At 41.2% G+C, this 23,152-nt stretch overlaps 1 protein-coding gene across 1 annotated transcript in view; it reads right to left on the reverse strand.

The window, feature by feature from the left end:
• The window catches only part of shn (schnurri), a 367,418-nt gene that overhangs the window by 32,945 nt on the left and 311,321 nt on the right, over positions 1 to 23,152 (reverse strand). The window lies entirely within an intron of this gene.

The raw sequence follows: 23,152 nt of genomic DNA on the forward strand, positions 1-23,152 counted from the left end.
CTTCCATGAAGGCTAGATTTCCAACACCACTGGAAGACATACAACCCCACACTAGAAAGTAAACCACCCCCATACTTAACAGTGGAACTAAGATTATTTTATATTTAGTTCGTCATTTGCCTTTCTCCATGCTATTTGCCTACTATGTGACCCAAAAATGTTAAATTTACTTTCATCAGTAAATATAACGTCCTTCCAAAAGTCCTCTGTTTTCACTGCATGTTCCACAGCAAACGCCAATCTCGTTTTGCAATTTATTTGACTGATATACGTTTTTTTTCTAGCTACTCTCCCGTTATAATTGTTCCTCCTTAACACTCACCTTACAGTTTCTGCACTTACTTTTACACCAATATTGTTTTCACCGCTAGAAGCAATCATTGGAGCACTCAATTTTTAAATTTACAATAAATCGCTCACCTCTCGGACCCCCTGTGGGTGGGGGCGGTAGAATAACACCCATGGTATCCCCTGCCTGTCGTAAGAGTCGACTAAAAGGAGCCTCAGGGGCTCTGAACTTTGGAGCGTGGGTTGGCGACCACGGGGCCCTCAGCTGAGTCCTGGCATTGCTTCCACTTACTTCTGCCAGGCTCCTCACTTTCAGCTATCCTATCCGACCACCCTTGGTTAACTCTTGTTCTTTTCCGACCCCGACGCTATTAGGTTTGCGAGGGCTAGGGAGTCTTTCATTTTCACGCCCTTCGTGGCCCTTGTCTTACTTTGGCCGATATCTTCATTTTTCGAAGTGTCGGATCCCTTCCATTTTTCCGTCTGATTAGTGTTATATAGAGGATGGTTGCCCAGTTGTACTTCCTCTTAAAACAATAATCACCACCACCACCATCACCTCTCGGAGTCAGTAGTCTAGGACGTCCTGATTTTGGTTCATCTTGAAGCACGTTTCTTTTCATTTCCTGATGATTGACTGGATGCTCGAAACACATTTTCCCGTGATTCCTTCAATCTGTCGGTATATTTTACCTTCCTTGAAATGATCAGCTGACGTAATTCAACGGATGTGTTTTTCCTTTTACGCGCCATTGTATAGTACTGTTTGTAAGAACAGTAGATTGTTGCGGTCTGTGTCTGTATCTTGAGTGCATCTTCGGCTTCGTTTCCATTCAGGACAAAGCCAAACCGATGTTTCAGAGCTATGTACGAATACTTCTGTAATGTGACGTTATTGTTGCAGTTATATTACTTCACGTTTTGCAGGACAAAACTGTTTTCTGTACACGAGGTACCCAACAAGGGCTACCGACTGTACATTTCGCATTCATATTGCGCCGTTCCCGCGTCCAGGCATGGACACAAGAGATCCTGACTAGCTCTAACTTCAATAAATCTGGTAACTAAGTTCTACGGGTGTGAGTTCCGTAACAGAAAAACGTCCAGGTCGATCAACGGTAGTCTCTAACTAACGCAGAAAGACGTCTCTTGCTCGTATCTAGTTAGGTACCATTCTCATTAACTCTTATGGAAACTGTCGTCGCTTATTACTACTACAGTCTTACAACTAATTCTTATTCTAAGAACCCAGAGAAAGAGTGTTTAGGTTTCACTATTCCATATTTATTTAAAAATTAAACCAAATATTCAAGGAATTATCTCAAATGTTTACTAATGAAGTAGCTCTTGTAATGAGTGACTCATTGTCAACCTAATAATTCATGTCCGTCAACAACTTTAGAGAAATCACATCTTCCGACTTCAACCTAAATGAATGCCTTCTCGGCTTAAATTGCTTCCTTTCATAAACTCATTAATCTCCTAAATCATCAATTACTAGCATAAATTACATGTAACATCTGGGAAATTCTTGAAAAAGCTATGTTTTCCTTTGTATATAATTCACCTACAGAGCTGGGTGATGACCAAATAAATTAAATTGAACGCAGATAATGGTATTTACAAGTGCCTTCTTGGCAAGAAAATAAACATTAAAATTAAGTACATTAAGAATATAGGATGCATCCACAAAGAATAAAATAAAAATCCTATTAACTATTATTTACAGTCTTTCTAGTGGTACACTCTTGAGAAAATAAAGGAATGCTAGTGGAATTTCTGAGTTAATGCTCGGTCAAGAAATGGAGTTCGAGTTATTTGAATCAATTATTCGTGGGATCCACATTAGATCCTGTTAATTAACACCTAATACCTACTCTAAAAACTGTCACATTACTTAAATTTTCACTGAATGATTGTCTGGCTGCAGTTTTAAGACTATCATTAAGGCTATTATAAAGCTCTTCTTGCATTGTTTTGACAAGTACACTCTTATATGTTTTACATTTTAAACATTCGTTTATGCCTACTTAGTTGTTTCTTAGACGCTCATATTTCCTTGTGTTACACATCATGAGCTAAGCTACGTCCATTGTAAGCCGTAATCACCCTACAAGTAACATTCTCGCAAGATTTAATTTATGAACTTAAGGTAATATGACCTTAGCTTATTGACATAGACTACGTGCGTACGAAGTAGCAAGAAACGTCACCACGCTTGTCATACAGAGTTATAATAACACACACTACCAATGGAAAATCTACTTAATCGTATGACACTATCTCCGACAAAAGAAAAATGATTCTCCTTTGAAAATCTAGGTCACCAGTGATCGGCCTATAGGTTGAAATTATCCAGAAATGGAGTTATATACAGTGAGAGTTTTCAAGATCATCCTAAGTAAATCAGTGTAAGCTCAAATCTTATCTAGAATACTTATATGCTTCTCTAGGTAGGCTAATACGGATAAAACATTGCACTGCACGTCTCGAGATCATATCCTGAGCTAGGTAAAATGCGTAGGATCCAGAATTATTGCATGGAATTGGCGAGAATTCAATGACACTCTCAGAAACATCATTTGAAATCACGAGGTCTTACTTCGTACAACTATGACTATCTCTCTCGAAGAAAACAATAAATACAACCATCATACATCATTAACCACTCAATATCATATCCATGACGCGTCAATTACTACTCATATTTCATATATAGCCACTCTATCACTTCATCATACGTAGATCATTACCTTGACTTGCACATCAACGTGCCGTGACATTCCTAAAATGCCTACTTTATTTACTACAGTCATAGTGCCAAATTTAACATGGACTTGGAGTAGTCTACTGCCATATTCCTTCATAAAACACATCCTATGTACGATCTCGAACTGCTTGACATTACTTAAATTTAGGACACGCAGGTATTAAAGCCAACTTCACTCTTTACACTTCACTGATAATAATAATAACTCAAGCTATCTCTCCTCACATATCACTGGAAAACATTGCGATCGGAAAATCACTTGGTGACCACGCCTACAAATGGAATTGACGTTTCATACGGATGAGTACCTACTTCCAATCATCTCAGCTAGACGTTTATCTACGCACTGTCTTCGCACAAAGCAAACATTAACATGCAATAAAAGAAATAATATACTCTTACTTACGAAAACGACTTGGATAATGGACTTAGCTTTGCTCAAGATGGTCTCGGTGTTTCCTCATCTCCGGTCATCTGAGACTAGGATCTCGTCATCTGGTTCCTCCACAAGTGGTCGGGTACATCGTAGCTTCTCAACATTGATCACTGGTCATCCGGGACAGCCAACATCGTCTCGCCTCGTCAGGATCCAAGCAGCATCGCCTTGCTTCCTTACAGACCCATGGTGAAGACTCGTGCGTATGGAACAGAACAATGATAGAATATTTGACTCATTGCTGACATCTTCCAATTAATATAGCTCTTGCGTTGCTCAGATTGCATAGGTCTTACTGGGGTGCAGTTGATCCAATAAATAGTTCAAAACTGTCTAAGACAGATGTTATGTATATTCTGATTTGAAAATAAATTTCTTTCCGCTATCCTTCTATTAGTCTAAATGCATTCAACCACTGATCCGTAGGTGTCTTTCAATGTTAAACGGTATCGGGAAAATTTCACCGAGGGCTTGCGTCACTGCGTGACGTAGTTCTACTGTGATATACTTTATCTCTTCCTTTTACGTATTTAATCTCCCGCGCGGCATTTAAATCTTGATCTCCGCAGATTAGCGTGTAGTCGCGATTTAATTTTCGTCTTCCAGTTCCTAGTAATTAGCTCCGCTGGATAATCCTTTTTAAATCGAGTCTTGCGTCTTCTTAACACATCGAAGTCAGATTATAATAAATGATGAGCATTTTTTTTCTTGAATAATGGTTTCAAATAATGTCCATCTGTCATTTTTTTCTGCGCCTTCTATACGCGGCCATTACCGTAACCGACCGACGAAAAGACTTACAATTCGGCCCGTACTGATGTTAAATGCATTTTATTTGACATTTGACCGCAGAGACTCCATCTTTGTTACTACAGCTCTTATAAAGAATTGTGAAACGGCACAATATTTTACCAATATTAACACATCTGACGGTCATAACACTGGAAGATGATATGTACAAATACTTTTGTGAGTAACTGTATGAACTGGGGTCGAAGATATTCTATCAAGTCGGGAATTACCCAACATTACAAGCGCATACATGAACATACAGCACAATATACACTTCGAAATCCTGACCGCAATCAGTCGTTTCAGATAACCAGCATTTCCTTCCTAAATTCAACCTCCCCACGTTAAAGGAAAGTCCCGCGTTAAATGCCCTTCAACAGCTAAGAAGCAATAGAGAGAATGTGAGTGTTACGATATTCTGTAATCTGTAAATTCTGACATTTCTCACCAACTTTGTCATGTATATCACTTAACTGGCTGCAGTAGCCGTCGTCATCGGGATAATCATATACTTTCCGACAATATTCAAGCATGCAGTAACCCACCTGTCGGAGATGAGCGGCAGCAGAAGAGACAAACCACATCAGAACAAACAATGGTCAATGTGTTGTTATTGTTGATCAGTTTTATCAGCTTTCTATATTGTAGGCTTTCACAATTAGTTTTCTCCCGACTCTGGGATATTAGAGCATCTAATGTAAAGGGAGTGTTTTCTTCTTTTATGACTCCCTCTTGCCTTATTCTTCAAGCGATCGTACCTTCGCGGCTTTTTTCTCATTTTTAATAATCATCTTCACAATTTTCCTTGTCGATACGGACCGACGACCATCGCCAGTTAACACGATGTTAGCAATGCTCGGAGTTGATATGAAGTAAGCAACAAAAATCTAAATTCATGAATTCTATTGTCACAGCTGGTACCATAAAAATGGCAGAAAAGATTGGAAATCGAATTCTCTATAACTTTTCTTATGGAGTACTTTTCGATAGGACCGAAGTTTTAAAAAAGTAAATTTTAGGCGCCTTCCCTTAAACTACCATTTCATCCAGAGTGAGTAAATTGTTTACGGTATATCCTAAACTGCAGTGCCTCATTCCCCGACTTTACGTTATGATTTTCATTAAATTCTGTTCAGCCATTTTTCTCGTGATGGCCGTACATACATAGACTACATACATACATACATACATACATACATAGACAGATAGAGATGACGGAAACTTAAAAAGTCTATTTCCTTGTGACAGTGGACAAGACCCATATAAAAATGGCATTCTTTTGAAATTCTGAGCAGTGAACAGACAAAACTCTTATTATATACAACCTGTGACAATAAAGTTCGGTGAATAGTCCTGTACTATCAACACAGATGAACAATGCACGACCGTGACCTTACTGTCCTTCCAAATAGTCCCCTCCCATAACTATGCACTGCTGAGATCGGCGATACATGTCCTGGAAACTTTGCAAGAAGGCTTCCTTTGGGATGGTGTTCAAAAGCTTCGTCACGTTTCGTTGGATGTCAGGAATATCGTCAAATCTCTTTTTGGCTCTGACCTTTCTCCGACGAGGGGATCCCGGAGAACGTCATTCCATGCTTTGCCGTTTCGTTTTAGGGTCGTGCCTGAGACACCAGGTTTCATCCTCAGTGACAATACAGTTCAAGAAATTTAGTGTCGTATCCGCCGTTTCGACAAAATCCTGTGAAGCCTCTAAACGTGCCTGCTTCTGATCGTCAGTCAAGTGATGTGGCACAAGTCGAGAAAACGTTTTCCTCTTCCCTAACTTCTGGGTAACGATTTGTCGCACGGAATCACGGTTAATCTGCAGTTCATCCGCTGTCATGCGCACAGTTAATCGCCGATCGTTCGTGATTAATGTCCTCACCTTCTGAATGTTTTCGTCAATGACGGCGGTTGCCGGTCTTCCGCTACGGGGGTTGTCAGAAACACTTTCCCGGCCTCCTCGAAAACGGGCGAACCACTCGTACACACACTTCAAGGACAGTGCTTGATCTTCATAAACACGTACCAGCATCGCATGCGTTTCTTTCGGTGTCTTGCTAAGCTTAAAACAAAAATGTACATTGATCTTTTGGTCGTTCATGTTCCTGTTCGCAGTTCAGAACCAACGCACTAAACACGCACTGTATCAAACAGGTCTTACACGGCACACACACGATGATCAACTGAACAGCGTTCGGAGCAGGTGGTCAAAACCTGCTGCTAGGCAGGTGCAGCGTTGTGTGTTGCCATTGTTGCCCGAATAACCGTTCTGACTTCATTCACCGAACTTTATTGTCACAGGTTGTACAGTATATACACATACACAACGCCTTTGCTGATGAGAACTAGTGCATTGTGGCATGGGCTAGAGCAATTTTGTTACTTTCACTGGCCTGTCTCAGTCTCATCCTTGGCTTTGGCAATATGAAAGTGACTGAGGTATGAACGATGCTAGTAATGCCATTCCTTATGCAGCCAGTCCCTGTTATGAATGGTGCGAAAAATGTTGCTCATTGGGTCGTTTGGTGCGGACATTTTAGTGAGCTTGGCAGACTTTGGGTCAGTGAGGAAAGCAACGGGAAACTACCTCACTCGTCACTACCCTAGTACGCCTCTTCAGTGATGCCTAGGCCATCTATGATTGTTGGTGTCATTGTCATTGAGGATCCAGCAAGCCTTCGGGCTAATGACTGAACATATATACATCACTTAATGTTATTGTTTTCTTACGTCCCACCAACTACTTTTTGATGGTTTTCGGAGACGCCAAGGTGTGGAATTTTGTGCCGCATGCATTCTTTTACGTACTAGTAAATCTACCGACACGTATTTGAGCACCTTCTAACATACCGGACTGAGCCAGGATCCAACCTGCAGAATTGTGGTCAGAAGGCCAGCGAACCACTCAACCCGAGCGAGTCAGCTGCATGGTACGGTCCCGGAAGCTGTGAGGAACGTTGTCAGATGCACCAGAAGTTCCGTTTCATCCCACGTGACCAGTCTCTACCACCTCCGGCCTGAACTGCATTCCGCTGACAAGGGGCGAGTGCTTGGAGACGCACTCCTACCTTGCCATCGGCCTGTACAACCTCGGGTGGTCAACTGAGTAGAGGAGGGTTCGATTCCCACCTCAGCCATCCTCAAAGTGGTTTTCCGTGGTTTCCCACTTCTGCTCCAGGCAAATGTGGGGATGGTACCTAACTCAAGGCCACGACCGCTTCCTTCCCTCTTCTTTGTCTATCCCTTCCAATCTTCCCTTGCCCCCACAAGGCCCCTGTTCAGCATAACGGGTCAGGCCGCCTGGGCGAGGTACTGGTCCTCCTCCCCAGTTGTGACCCCCAACGTAAATTCTCACACTCCAGGACACTACCCTTGAGGCGGTAGAGGTGGATCCCTCGTTGAGTCCGAGAAAAGAACCAGCCCTGGAGGGCAAACAGATTAAATAATAAAATAACAAAATGGCAAACTACGGTATATGACATGTTAACATTAACTAAAATAAATTTTTTTCTATCTAATCTTAATCTGTTTACCATCCAGGGTTGGCTTTTCCCTCGGACTCAGCGAGGGATCCCACCTCTACCACCTCAAAGGCAGTGTCCTGGAGTTTCAGACCTTTAGGTCGGGGATACAACTGGGGAGAATGACCAGTACCTCGCCCAGGCGGCCTCACCTGCTATGATGAACAGGGGCCTTGTGGAGGGGTAGGAAGATTGGATGGGACAGGCAAGGAAGAGGGAAGGAAGCGGCCGTGGCCTTAAGTGAGGTACCATCCCGGCATTTTCCTGGAGGAGAAGTGGGAAACCACGGAAAACCACTTCCAGGATGGCTGAGGTGGGAATCGAACCCACCTCTACTCAGTTGACCTCCCGAGGCTGAGTGGACCCCGTTCCAGCCCTCGTACCACTTTTCAAATTTCGTGGCAGAGCCGGGAATCGAACCCGGATCTCCGGGGGGTGGCAGCTAATAACGCTAACCACTACACCACAGAGGCGGACAAAATAAAAATTACGGGGAAATAATCATTTTCAAAGTTCTAAGATAATCATGTTTAGTCTCGCTTGGTAATGATAGCCGCTTAATGTCTGTACGATTTAAAAAAAAAAAAATTTCCTTGTAAACTTTGGTATCATTCTAGTCTCATGCGGGAAACGTCAGTGATTTCCATAAGACTGACGTTCTGTGAAGTACTGTAATTGTAATTTCATGGCAACTGTACTGATTCCTTTATAAAGAAAAAGTAATTTGCAGTGTTGTAATCTAGTAGAATATTTATCAGGTAACTATAATTCAGTTCAGTCCAATTATCGTTTCTTGCACTTTTCCCATCATCGATCACAAGGGCTCGAAATTTGAAGACCTATAAATTGTCTAAAAAAGAAAAAGACCTTAAAATATCCAAAAAGGAAATAAAAACTTTCAATTCTGGTAGTGTGCAACATACAGTGGAAAAAATAAAGTTGAATGAAACACTTCTTTCAGACATTAATTATTTTTAGACCGACATAATTTAAAAAAGGATTTCCGTGTTTGTTAAAAAAGCACTTGCAGAATTTAGAATAAAATATTTTTTTCCACCTAGAAATGATTCAGCGAACCCGTAACGGAAATCCTGGAGAAAGAAATTGATTTTTTTTTGCTAGTTCTTTTACGTCGCACCGACACAGATAGGTCTTACGGCGACGATGGGATAGGAAAGGGCTAGGAGTTGGAAGGAAGCGGCCGTGGCCTTAATTAAGATACATCCCCAACTTTTTGCCTGGTGTGAAAATTGGAAACCACGGAGAACCATCTTCAGGGCTGCCGACAGTGGAATTCGAACTCGCTATCTCCCGGATGCATGCTCACAGCCGCGTGCCCCTGACCGCACGGCCAACTCGCCCGGTGAAATTGAAATTAGTATAACTGGAATCATATTTGGCTTAACCACACTAGGGTTACAGAAACTGGACTTCGGAAACCTTAGTTCACTTGGCTTTGTAGTATTTTACAATAGTCATCTTCAGGTTCTTATATTAGGGCCTACGAGAGTAAGAGTGAGACGTTTAGCGTCAGGTTAGCGTGCTGGCCTTTGGTCACAGGGGTCCCGGGTTCGATTCCCGGCAGGGTCGGGAATTTTAACCATCATTGGTTAATTTTGCTGGCACGGGGGCTGGGTGTATGTGTCGTCTTCATCATTTCATCCTCACCACGACGCGCAGGTCGCCAACGGATGTCAAATCAAAAGACCTGCACCTGGCGAGCCGAACTTGTCCTCGGACACTCCCGGCACTAAAAGTCATACGCCATTTCATTTCATGGCAACGATAACAGCGATGCCACATTTAAGGAAGCTATCGCCACGTGAGTTCGCTTTCTCTCGGTCGCTTTTGTGATAATATTCGGAGTGGTAGAGTGTTACAATTATGTGTTAGTTGTGGCTGTTTTTGTGTATTTACGTGTTTGTTTTCTGAATATTATTTTCGTTGTTAATTTATTTTTCTTGTAAGTTAATCAGCGACTAGTTGTACAGTTCTATTCTGTATTTAACATGTGAATTTGTTGAGCTCAGAAACTGATGATTTTGGTGATTATGAAATCTCATATTTATCGGCAATGATGTGTTTTGTCTTAAATACTGGAATTATTAGCACGCGCTTAGGAACGGGTCAAAGTTTAATTAATTGCTTTAGGGCTACATATTTGATTAAATATTCAGCCTGTATGAAAGGGTGACGTGCCGCAGATAGAGGTAACCTTCGCCGCTCTAGTGTCAAGCTCCAACTCTCGTGGGCTCAACTATAGGTGTAAAGGATCGTCAGTTTTCAGACAGCACGTTGCCAAACATCGAGAAACTTCTCTCCTTATCAGCGGATACTTGAAGCAAGCGAGATCTTCCTCTTCAAAAACACTCATATCAAAATTTTCTCCTTTCAGTATTTCACTTACCTTGCACATAACTTGATACCCCTGTTGTTTTTTCAAGCACTAGTTTCATTTCTTTATTTCATTTTTATTTCATGTTGTACCTTCAGATATGGTTCAAACATACGTATTTACTACAGAAATGACGTTTAGGAGGTGATTGATGAACTGATGATGATTCGAATTGAGATTGGGCAGTAAACATGAAGTCGAAACAAGGTGAAGTTGAAAAATATTGTTAACACCTAAAAAGACTTTTTAAAAAAGGATCAAAAAGAGAAAAAAGGCGAAAAGGGACGAATAAAACCCACCATTTTCTGGCCTACAATGACCCGGGGTGAACACATACCGTATTATGTTAGACCGTGTCTTCCAACACTCGAGAAAAAATCCACAGTTCCAGGCCTTCAGGCAAGCAACTCAATGTTAAAAATACCCTAGGGATATGTATGTATGTATGTATGTATGTATGTATGTATGTATGTATGTATGTATGTATGTATGTATGTATGTATGTATGTATGTATGTATGTATGTATGTATGTATGTATGTATGTATGTATGTATGTATGTATGTATGTATGTATGTATGTATGTATGTATGTATGTATGTATGTATGTATGTATGTATGTATGTATGTATGTATGTATGTATGTATGTATGTATGTATGTATGTATGTATGTATGTATGTATGTATGTATGTATGTATGTATGTATGTATGTATGTATGTATGTATGTATGTATGTATGTATGTATGTATGTATGTATGTATGTATGTATGTATGTATGTATGTATGTATGTATGTATGTATGTATGTATGTATGTATGTATGTATGTATGTATGTATGTATGTATGTATGTATGTATGTATGTATGTATGTATGTATGTATGTATGTATGTATGTATGTATGTATGTATGTATGTATGTATGTATGTATGTATGTATGTATGTATGTATGTATGTATGTATGTATGTATGTATGTATGTATGTATGTATGTATGTATGTATGTATGTATGTATGTATGTATGTATGTATGTATGTTCAGTCCGTCAGCGATGCCGCTGGTGGGATGCTCAACAGCTCTGCCATCAGCTGTCATAGATGGCCTAGGCATTACTGAAGAGGCGTACTAGGGAGATGAGGAGTGAGGTAGTTTCCCGTTGCTTTCCTCACCGAGCCAGAGTTGCTATTACATATCAGTCTGCCAAGCCCACTGAAATGCATGCACCAGCCGACCCTATGAGCAACATTTTCACACCATTCATAGCATGGACTGGCTGCATAAGGATTGGCATTACTATCATCGCTCATACCTCAGCCACTTTCATATTGTAAAAGCCAAGGATAAGACAGAGACAGATCTATGAAAGTAACAAAATTGCTCTAGCCCATACCAGAAACATAGTGCACTGTAAACACTAGGTCCTGCCAGCAAAGGCGGCTAGGGATATGAACTACGAATTTTAGGTAAATAAAATACAATAAAGTATGAGAATATATTCCTGAAAATTACAATAATTTTTCTTAATCATCGTTATCCGGTCGATTAGATTAGCAGTTTGCCTTTTTCTACCACTACGAGCGCTAATGTGAGTCAATGCAGAGTTTCACTTAAACCCTTATAAGTTAACTACATTCGGTGTGGACATTTATCAAAAAATAATAAAAACCATGAGGGTATTGAACCACGGAAAACATTACACAAAGAATTAGGTAAATAAGTTAATCTGGCTAGGATTTGAATAAAAGAAGAGAACGAGTAAAGAAACAAGCGATTTTAGGCTGTTTTTCCGGAACTGCATTTAGGCCGGTAGTGATTTTCGAGATCTGATTGTTTTAGTTTGAAAGAGCTATCCAAGACTTACAATTTGAAAACTTTCCGGGACCTTTAGCCCTTCAACTTTCGACACAATTGAGCACATTGCTTAATTTTACGTTTTTCGTAGTATGGGAACTCCTACTTGTTTGCTAAGACATATTTTCAACATTAAAAATAATTTTTCCTCAACTTCCGATCCAAGCGTTAGCATGCAGAACTAGGTGGAACAGCAAAAGTTTGAATTTCAGTTTGCTGGTGTCCCAGTCTTAAGTCCCCGCTCCATTCCATGTTGGTGGATGAAATACTGTAACAGTCAAACTTATGAATAAATAAAGACCAACTCCACCAATGGCCTCAATGGCCTGACGTCATCCACAGCCTTCTGTATCTTTCTGCCCAGGTTTGGTTGGTGGTGCAGTAGAAGAATTCGCTTTTCCGGCTAAAGCACGAGCAACAGCTTGTTGCACTGATGACTAAATTCTGGGAACTCAGATAACTGGTTTGTTGTTGAAACCTTTCTACGATTCTCAGAAGCAGATACACGGATTAGCGAATGCTCTTGTTCGGTTGCAGCTGTCCTGAAATCGTTTTCGTCTTCAAGTTACTTTTTCCTTCAAGAACTGTTAAAAAACGCACTTGAAATTTAAATGTAGCGGTGGTAGACTATGGCGAAATTCTTCTTAACAAGTTAAGACAATGTGTAATTTCTATGGAACATTACGTAACTAGTTAAAACAAGCGAAGGTCACTATCAAATTGTTTTTATTTACTAGTGGTTTTACGTCGCACCGACACAGATAGGTCTTATGGCGACGATGGGACAGGAAAGGCCTAGGAGTGGGAAGGAAGCGGCCGTGGCCTTAATTAAGCTACAGCCCCAGCATTTGCCTGGTGTGAAAATGGGAAACCACGGAAAACCATCTTCAGGGCTACCGACAGTGAAATTCGAACCCACTATCTCCCGGATGCAAGCTCACAGCCGCGCGCCTCTAACCATAAGGCCAACTCGCCCGGTTATATCAAACTGTTAGGCTCAAGTACAACACGAAATGGAATACCGCGTACCTAGTGCAGTATAGCTAATTTATACCGGTACTAGTTATGCCACTTACCTGTTTCGTTGCCTTTAAGACCCACATTAAACATTTGTCGTAATATATCTTCCAATCCAAAGGCTTTGAGAAAGAGTTTTTCCGTGTCTCGAGAACCAACATTTTCAGACCTGATCTTCGCTGACATCCTCGTACTCGCATTAACACCGGTCAAGATGCAAAACAGTATTAACTGAGGTAGAAAACTATTGTAAAAAGTGGAATATAAAAGATAATCCACAGAAAACCAGAGCCGTAGTTCGTAAAAGGTATAATATAAAGGTATTATTTTATTTATTTATTTATTTATTTATTTATTTATTTATTTATTTATTTATTTATTTATTTATTTATTTATTTATTTATTTTAATCTGACCAGGACATTGTAGGTGTTTGCCAAATGACAGAGTATTTTTTATGAAAGATGATACATCAGATTGCTTAATAACAATAATTGTATTTGATGATACAGCGCACAAATTGTGCATAGAGTTGAGAACAAACTAGAATTACTGACATTACTCACTTTTACAAAAGATCGCAATAGAAGATCTCCAATTTGTACAAGTGAGTACACGGTACCAGCTACACTGCACACCGCACAATTTACACACGCAGGATTCGTCTGGGTCATGGAAGTACTCGAGTTAACAAGGTGTTAGTGTTTGTCCATGCCCTATTCATCATGACCTCCGTTGTATAAAAGTCGATCCAGATTTCGTCCCTTTTCTTCACTGTAAGCTAGAGGACCCGTACGGCTATATATAAATAGGTCAGGTAAAATGTCTCGATATAAAATTGCACCTTGCGCTGCTCGGGTACTATTTTGAACATTTACTTTTAAGATATGTATTACTTGTTAATTCGTGTGAAGTGGTTTTTTTTTTACATTTCTTTAATATGACGTTGACTGATAATTTAGGATTTTTTTTTTTCTGCAATTTGTTTTACATCGCACCGGCAAAGATAGGTCTTATTGCCACGATGGGTTAGAAATGGGAAGGAAGCGACCGTGTCCTTAATTAAGGTGCATCCCCAGAATTTCTCCTGGTGGGAAAGTAGGAAATCATAGAAAACCACCTTTAGGGCTGCCGACAGTGAGGTTCGAGCCCCGTATCTCCCGAATGCAAGTTCACAGCTGCACGCCCCTAACCGCACGACCAACTCGCCCGGTACTTCTCGATTTAATCGGGATGGTTGGATGATTTCCTGTAAGTATTTGAAATTATTTACCTGAGGGATTTTGCCACACTGAATTTCCAGACATTGTTTGTCTAAATATGGAGGAGATCCTTCCATGTATCGGGTTTTCTCATGTGAGATTTGGAGTCCAGTTTTAGATGAAATTGCGCGAAATTTTTCCAGGTACTGAATTGCTTCTTGTCTAACCAGATCACTTCCCGGCCGTCATAGTGCCTTGCACGAGCTCCACTGGACCCATGGATGCCCACGTGAATGTTCCCCAGAGCATAACTGAGCCGCCACCAGCTTGTCTCCGTCCCGCAGTACAGGTGTCAAGGAGCTGTTCCCCTGGAAGACGACGGATTCGCACTCTCTCATCGGCATGATGAAAAAGGTATCGGGATTCATCAGACCATGCAACTCTCTGCCACTGCGCCTACGTCCCGTGACGATGGTCACGTGCTCATTTCAGTCCTAGTTGCCAATGTCGTGGTGTTAGCATTGACACACCCTTTAGGAGTGTTCGGTGCACATTCTGGCCAGCATTAAAGTCTGGCGTTAGTTCCGCCACAGTTCGCCGTCTGTCCAGCCTACGACGTCCGACATCTATAATGAGGAGTGGCCACCCAATCCCTCGACGTTTGGACGTGGTTTCACCTTAGTTTCGCCACTTGTTGAAGACACTCACCACAGCACTCCTCGAACACCCGACAAGTCGTGCAGTTTTCGGAATGCTCGTGCCGAGCCTCCGGCCCACCACAATCTGCCCTCGGTCAAACTCTGATCGCGCGCCTTCCCCATTCTACACACAAACAGCACGCTCATTGAAACTACATGCACCGTGCGTGTGTCTGACTAGCAGTCATTCCTCGTCAGGTGACGCTGCTATCACCTGGACGAGTTTATATCGATAGTAGGTAGGTGGTCATAATGTTCCGCTTGATCAGTGTACACAGAAATTATAAGACAGTGTGGCACTTGGCTAATAATTACAACAGTGTTGATCTGGAAACCTACTTCAAAAATTCACTTTGTTGCGGTTGTTGGATCAATGGGACGGATGGAAGACGAAGCGTGTTACATGCGTAGTCACTCGAAACGAAGATCAACCTATGTACTTGTGAGAGCAGAAAAGGTTTACTCACGCATGTACATGCGAGCACAGAAATGGTGTCCCAGTATAAACAAAGCATGGTATACCCCCACCTCCACGCTTAACGCATTGCTGCAGGTAGACAGCCCGCTACAAGGCTGTTGTGACTGAAATGGGCACGGTGGTGGATGTATAGCAATACATACACTGTGACTTCAGCACTACCCGTTCACTCCCTCCCCTCTTTTTCGGTACAGGAGTGGCCTTCGACACTACCCCTTCACTCCCTCGCCTCCTTTCAGTACTGGAGTGGGGCAGTGTTGATTGTTTACGTCGGGACACCATTTCTGCGCTTGCATGTACGTTGTCATTAAGGGCATAAAACGCAGTATTTCTTTTCTAGAAATTGTAGGGTATAGGGGACGTCATGGACTCAAGAGTTGTGGAGTTGTGATGGATTCATGAAACTTCCTGGAGCTAACCATGCCACTCCATCTGATTCTCCACCCATAACATACTTCAATTTATTTTTCACTTTATCTCTGCTAAGATACTTCGGCTGGTTGATCTTCCTCAAGGAAGGGCAGTTCATGTTCAGTTTCAAAGAAGGGATTTCTGATCCACAAGATTATCTCACCAGAAGCGGAAAATATGGTCCAAGTTTCTCACAATGTAGTAGTTCTTCTCTTACCGCTGCTAACTTGTACTATCCATCGGCCAAGTTAAAGAGTTACATATACTGTATGTAAGTTATACAACGGTGAACACATAGTTCCTAAGTTTAGTATAATGGTCTATGAATTGTGTGTGTACAATACCATTTCGTTCTTTAGATACTTACAACTTACATAGGTATTATTATTGCGGGCCTCTTGTATTATCGTCGCGGCCCCCCAGGGGCACAGTATTGGAATGGCAGTCGCATCCCATCGTCGGCAGAAGACCTATCTCTCTCCGTGCGACATAAAGCAAATAGTAAGAAAATAATAATAATAATAATAATAATAATAATAATAATAATAATAATAATAATAATAATAATAATAATATACAGAACATTACTTAAAGTAATTTCAACTCGATCTTCACGAAGGGAAAGAGAGTTCTTTTGGAGACAAAAGTAATTCCAGAGTCCGCATCTGTGGTGTAGTAGTCAGCGTAATTAGCTGCCACCCCCGCAGGCCCGGGTACGATTCCCGGCTCTGGACCCCCTGTGGGTGCGGGCGGTAGAATAACACCCACGGTATACTCCCCCTGTCGTAAGAGACGACTAAACGGGGTCCCAGGGGCTCTCAACTTGAGAGCGTGGTTTGGCAACCACGGAGCCCTTAGCTGAGTCCCGGCATTGCTTCCACTTACTTGTGCCTAGCTCCTCCCTTTCACCTATCCTAACTGACCTCCCTTGGTCAACTCGTGTTCTTTTCCCACTCCGACGGTATTGGAGCACTCGAGGCCTAGGGAGTCTTTCATTTTCACGCCCTTCGTTGTCCTTGTCTTTCTTTGGTCGACACCTTCATTTTTTGAAGTTTCAGATCCCTTGCATTTATTCTTTCTGATTAATGTTATATAGAGGATGCTTGCCTAGTTGCACTTCCTCTTAAAACAATAATCACCACCACTCCTGGCTTTGCCACGAAAATTTGAAAAGTGGTACGAGGGCTGGAACCGGGTCCACTCAGCCTCGGAAGGTCAATTGAGTCTACGTGGGTTCGATTCCCACCTCAGTCATCCATGAAGTGGCTTTCCATGGTTTCTCACTTCTCCTTCAGGCAAATGCCGGGATGGTACCTAACTTACAAGCACGGCCGTTTCCTTCCCTCTTCCTTGCCTACTCCTTCCAATCTTTCCATCCCTCCAGAAGGCCCGCGTTCAGCATAGCAGGTGAGCGGTAGAGGTGGGATCCCTCGCTGAGGCCGAGGGAAAAAAAAACAACCCTGGAGGGTAGAAAGAAAGAAAGAAAGAAAGAAAGAAAGAAAGAAAGAAAGAAACGAAAAAGTAATTCCAGTAGCCCATTTTCAACTTTATTTGCGCAGCCAATGCCGCTAACGACGCTTCCGTAGGTAAATGTAAATACGTCATTAGCAAGTTCAAGAAGATGCTAGGTCATGACGGGTATGAGCAATAGAGGAATGTCGTCACAAATGTGTGAAGCTTTAAGAACAAATACTTCTCTGCGTGTAATCAAGGACTCGACGAAGATTTACGTAGATTTTCATATCCAACTTATTAACACCCCAGTGGGTGGAGGCTCGGCATTTCCTGCCTGTCGTGAGAGGCGACTAAAAGGGCTTGCTCTCATATAAATACGAGGTGAGGCCTGGAGTCTTTCGTTTTCACGCAATGGAATGACCAATTGTATTTCTGACTAGAATATAAGCCTGTGTTCGACAGTCGAAACTACTATCTAGAAACTTTTTTTTTTTTTTTAAGATGCAAAAGTCATGATCGTGAGAGGTTCACTGTATTTGTTTTGTAGAGAAGACATAACAATCTATATCTGTTACCAATTTCAGCTGTGGAAACTTTCTAGTTTTCTCAATATTGTTGTGAATGGCAGACAGAATTAGATATTTTATAGAATAGATCTATATCCTGCCATTGCAAGTGTAATACCTTTTTAAAGATTTTTTTAAAGTTCTTTCCTTTCGTAACAATATGGTAAGTCCCCTTGCTCCACATACAATTTTTTTCCCCCTTTTGACACAAAATTCGCTACATATTTGATGGTTGTGAAAACAATAGTGTCTAATTTCATCATCATCATTATAATGCTTAGGGTCCGGAAGTTTATGGCCTAAAGAATTACAGAATATACAAGGAAATGTACCCTAGAAAGGTAAAATATGACTTAAGCATTTTAGAGACAGGCGGCAAATATGAGAGTATAACTACAGACGTGTCAAAAAGTGATAAGCGAAAATACAGCAGACATATTTATTTATGCGAACAGACAGAGCACCGAGCTCGATAGCTGCAGTCGCTTAAGTGCAGCCAGTGTCCTGTATTCGGCAGATAGTAGATTCGAACCCCACTGTCGGCAGCCCTGAAGATGGTTTTCCGTGGTTTCCATTTTTCACACCAGGCACCTTAATTAAGGCCACGGCCGCTTCCTTCCCACTCCTAGCCCTTCCCTGGCCCATCGTCGCCATAAGACCTATCTATGTCGGTGCGACGTAAAACAACTAGCAAAAAAAAAAAAAATACTGAGCTACAGTAGGTAAATTAAAAACTTTACAGATTTATTATCATAGCCCTGAGGCGCAGTTTTATTTACAACTTGCTTTACGTCGCATCGTCTTATTGCGACGATGGGATAGTAAATAGCTAGGAGTGGGAAGGAAGCGGCGGTGGCCTTAAGGTACAGCCCTAGCATTTTTCTGGTGTTAAAATGGGAAACCACGGTAAAACAATCTTCACTGGGTTCGAACCCACTACCTCCCGAATGCCAAAAATAAAGTATTAGCATGTTTTTTGATAACTGTCGGCATACGTTCGTACAGCATCTCTTTCTCGGGATTATGTCCTCTAAACCTGCTACCTGTTTCGGGAAAAGAAAGAGAATACATCTACTGTAGTATTTCGAAATCCGGTGTTTGATAATCGACGTATGTAACATGTACCTTGTTAAATACGACGCCTCAGCTTAAACAAAAATATAACCAAATATGACGTTATGTCACTAAAATGAGCAAAATATGACCAAATATGACCTTATGTCACTAAAATGAGCAAAATATGACCAAATATGACCTTATGTCACTAAAATGAGCAAAGTATGACCAAATATGACGTTATGTCACTAAAATGAGCAAAATATGACCAAATATGACCTTATGTCACTAAAATGAGCAAAATATGACCAAAGCAATAAAATGGCCGAAATATGCAAAATAAAATTTCTTTAAACGAGGTCAGGTACTCCATCATTCACAGTTATTATTTTTTCAGGTTTCGGGTAAAATGTTCTAAGGAATGAACCATCAAGCCCACAGGTACATCAAAGAAAGCAACAAAAGAACGTCAGGGGGCAGCAAAGTGTCTCGACATTATGTTGAAAACTACATCAGAAGACAGTCTGCAGCCCATCCTCTTTGATAGAGATGTCGTGAAGTTGTGTTCAGAGGAACAGTGAAAAATTAAATACCTGCTCAGCGCCATTTAAAAATGGCACAGTAAAATCTATATATTAAAAATATTTACTAACAAATATTTACTAACAAAACTTTGTCCAGTCCGTCCGCCTGTTCTACTGGCCCGATTTCCTTCATTTTTGTTTCATTCTCTCCGGAATTACCTGCCGGTGAATCTTCAGGTCACCTTTGAGTGATCCCAAAATCAAATGATCACTCCAATAATGGCAGGTGAAGTGACAAAACACTTTTAGTTCTACAGTAGATCAGGGAGATTTCAGTGACCGTCGAGACCACGGGTACATCAAAGAAAGCAGGGGGCAGCAGAGTGTGTCGACATTCTGTACTTAGCGGGTTGCAAACAGGTAAGGAGTAATATCTTTACGACGAAGCTAAAAGAATAAAAATGACGGCAAAGCTGCAATTTGAACTAAACTTGGTACACATATGACTTAGGCCTAATACTACCTGGAGAGAAATATTTGGGGGTGATACAAACCTGGAATGGTGAGGGAGTGGTATGTAAAAATATTGGAAAATTACCTATATTACAGTTGAATCCATAGTTTATCGGGTGACGCCATCGGCAAGGGAGGCTGAGAAGGGATGAAGAAGAAAATGTCCAAAATGACAGAGATTAGTGTTGAACCTCCAGTTTCCGGGTTCGCTAGGCTGATTGGTGACAGCCCCAATGACAGTTGGAATAATGTGCACCATATCCATAGCGCGACGCGTAAACACATACACTTATTTTTATTATGCCGCCTGCTGTCATTTCTTGATGGATGCTGTACTTTTGTATCCGTCTCTTGGCACAGGCCAGAGGAAAGTGTAGCTTCCACCGAAGTCCCAGTCTCATCCATGGCTGTGACAATACGGAAGCTGCTGGGGTATAAGTGGTACTGAGTAATGACATTCGGAGCACAAATAGTGTCTTGAGTATTATGAAAGGTATTGCTTATAGGGTCAGTCGTGCTGCAGTGGCATATTCTGGTCCAGTGAGGAAAGCAATGGCAAACTACATCACTCCTCATCTTGCCTAGTGCGCCTCATTTGGGCTCTGCCTTTGGCTTTTGTGGTTTCCCTATAACTGCATAGCCTTTGGTGGTGCTATTTGAGGATCCAACCAGCCTCTGGGCTGATGACCTAACAGACAGACAGATTTTTATTATTGAGCTGCAAGAAGTTCCACACGAAACAAAATATTCTAAACCTAAAACTTTAAATCGAACACACAACAATAACTTAAAAATAAATCGGTTTTTTTTTTTTACGTTGCAGCGACAATGGGATAGGAGTCGGAAGGAGGTGGCCGTGGTAGTAATTAAGGTACAGCCCCAGACAGTCTGAAAATGGGGAAACCACGAAAAACCATCTTCAAGACGGACAACAGTGGGGTAAAATCACTTGACACATACAATAGGTAATACAAATGCAAAGAAGTAAACATTCAAGTAGTTACCCGAGCAATTTCATATCAGGACATGTTATCTCACCTAGTCTGGGTGGGGATGCTAGACTGACACCTGAGATATCCCCTGCCTGCTGAGCTCTCAACTTGGGAGTGTGGGCTAGCGACCACGGGGCCCTTAGCTGAGCCCTGACATTGCTTCCACTTGTGCCAGGCTCCTCACTTTCATCTATCCTATCTGACCTGCCTTGGTCAACTCTCGTTCTTTTCCGACCCCGACGGTATTACGTTGTGAATCCTTGGCAGCCTTTCATTTTCACGCCCTTTGACCCTGGTCTTTCTTTGGCGGATACCTTCATGTTAACGTAGACTTACGCTCCTCGACAACGAGAAAGAAAACTTTTAAGACCCTTTTAGTGTTCGGGTAGAACACGTGTACCGCAGAGAAGAGTAGGCTGCCAAAAAATCTGAAACGTGGTTTCCATGAAATAGCGCTTCAAAGTAAGGCAAAATTTGTGCCAAAATGTGACGTCACACGCATACTCTGTTACAAGATGGCGCTGTGTTGTCTCGCGCGCTCAGCTGTCGTCGTGAATACATCGTGGCCAGTTGTAGAGAATAACACATCTAATATTGGAAAAGAAACATTTGAGTAGAATTCGGTAAAAACATGAAAAAGAAAGAGTTGAATTGAGAAAAGTGAATGATGAAGGAATAGCCTAAAAGAAATGAAACGAAACTTATTATCCACATAATATTTGTCTTTTATTTCTAATAAGTAAGTCTAGGAAACATTCAAAACTCTATGGCCGTTACAATTTATAGTTTAGGGGCGAAACATCACAGTCATTTGATTTTTTAATTTTTTTTTTACTTTTTATTTTTATTTTTTTGCCAGTTGCTTTACGTCGCACCGACACGGATAGGTCTTATGGCGACGATGGAACAGGAAATGGCTAGGAGTGGGAAGGAAACGGCCATGGCCTTAATTAAGGTACAGCCCCAGCATTAGCCTGGTGTGAAAATGGGAAACCACGGAAAACCATTTTAAGGGCTGCTGACAGTGGGGTTCGAACCTACTATCTCCCGAATACTGGATACTGCCCGCACTTAAGCGACTGCAGCTATCGAGCTCGGTTCATTTGCTATTAAAACTGGACTACGGCAGGGAGATGGGCTCTCACCACTATTATTTAATTGTGCTGTAGAAATAATGATGAGGGAATGGTTTAGGAAATGTCCCCCAAAAATAAAGATTGGCCGAAAAATCAAAACAAATTGCCTGGGTTTCACCGACGATTTAGCATTACTAGCAGTGGACATAAACGAAGCAAAAACCCAGATATCAGAACTTCAAACCATTGCAAATAAAATTGGCCTCAAGATATAACTTGAAAAAAAAAACAGAAATTAAGCCCCAAAAACTAACACAACTAAAAGAAGTTACCATAAGTGGTAATAAAATCAAAATATAAGTCAATTTAAATATCTTGGAGAAGTAATAACACATAACCTAAATGAAAAAATCTCAATCCAAACAAGAACAAATAGATTAGCTAAAGCACAAAAATTAACATGGGATATCTACAAAAAGAAATATCTATCAATAAATGCAAAAATAAAACACAACACAGTTATAAAACCGGGAGGTACATATGGAGTAGAAACACGTTTTCACCTGAATAAAGAATCAAAGACTGACAGAATTCAGAAAATTGAAAGGATGTTTGGAAGAACCTGCATCACCAAAAAATACCAGAAATATGGGCAATAGCGGATAATACCTAACAAAGTCGTGTACAAAGAGCTAGAACCCATTACACATACTGTGTGTAAGAGCAGACTGGGATTCTTTGGACATATCATGAGAATGCAGGATTAGAGACTTTTGAAACAACTAGTACAACAAAATCTCGTCTCAAAGAAAAAACACACAACAGGATATAAATGGATCAGAGAAGTAACAGAGGATCGAAAGGAAATAGGCCTTACAACAGAAGACACCGCAAATAATATAAAATTGAATACAAAACTCAAGAATACAAACCTACGCTTTACCTTTACCCGAAACAAACCAACAACACGCATATTTTCAAGCGAAAGAAGGACACGAAGATCGGAGCGTCGGAAGAAGTACTGGGAGGACCGCGAAGCCCGAACAATCCCTTGAAAGAGACCTGAACGATGGACTGACTAAAGAGATCCTATGCGGTCATAAAAG

The sequence above is a fragment of the Anabrus simplex genome, chromosome 10, assembly GCF_040414725.1.
Source record: "Anabrus simplex isolate iqAnaSimp1 chromosome 10, ASM4041472v1, whole genome shotgun sequence".
Taxonomy (NCBI): Eukaryota; Metazoa; Arthropoda; class Insecta; order Orthoptera; family Tettigoniidae; genus Anabrus; species Anabrus simplex.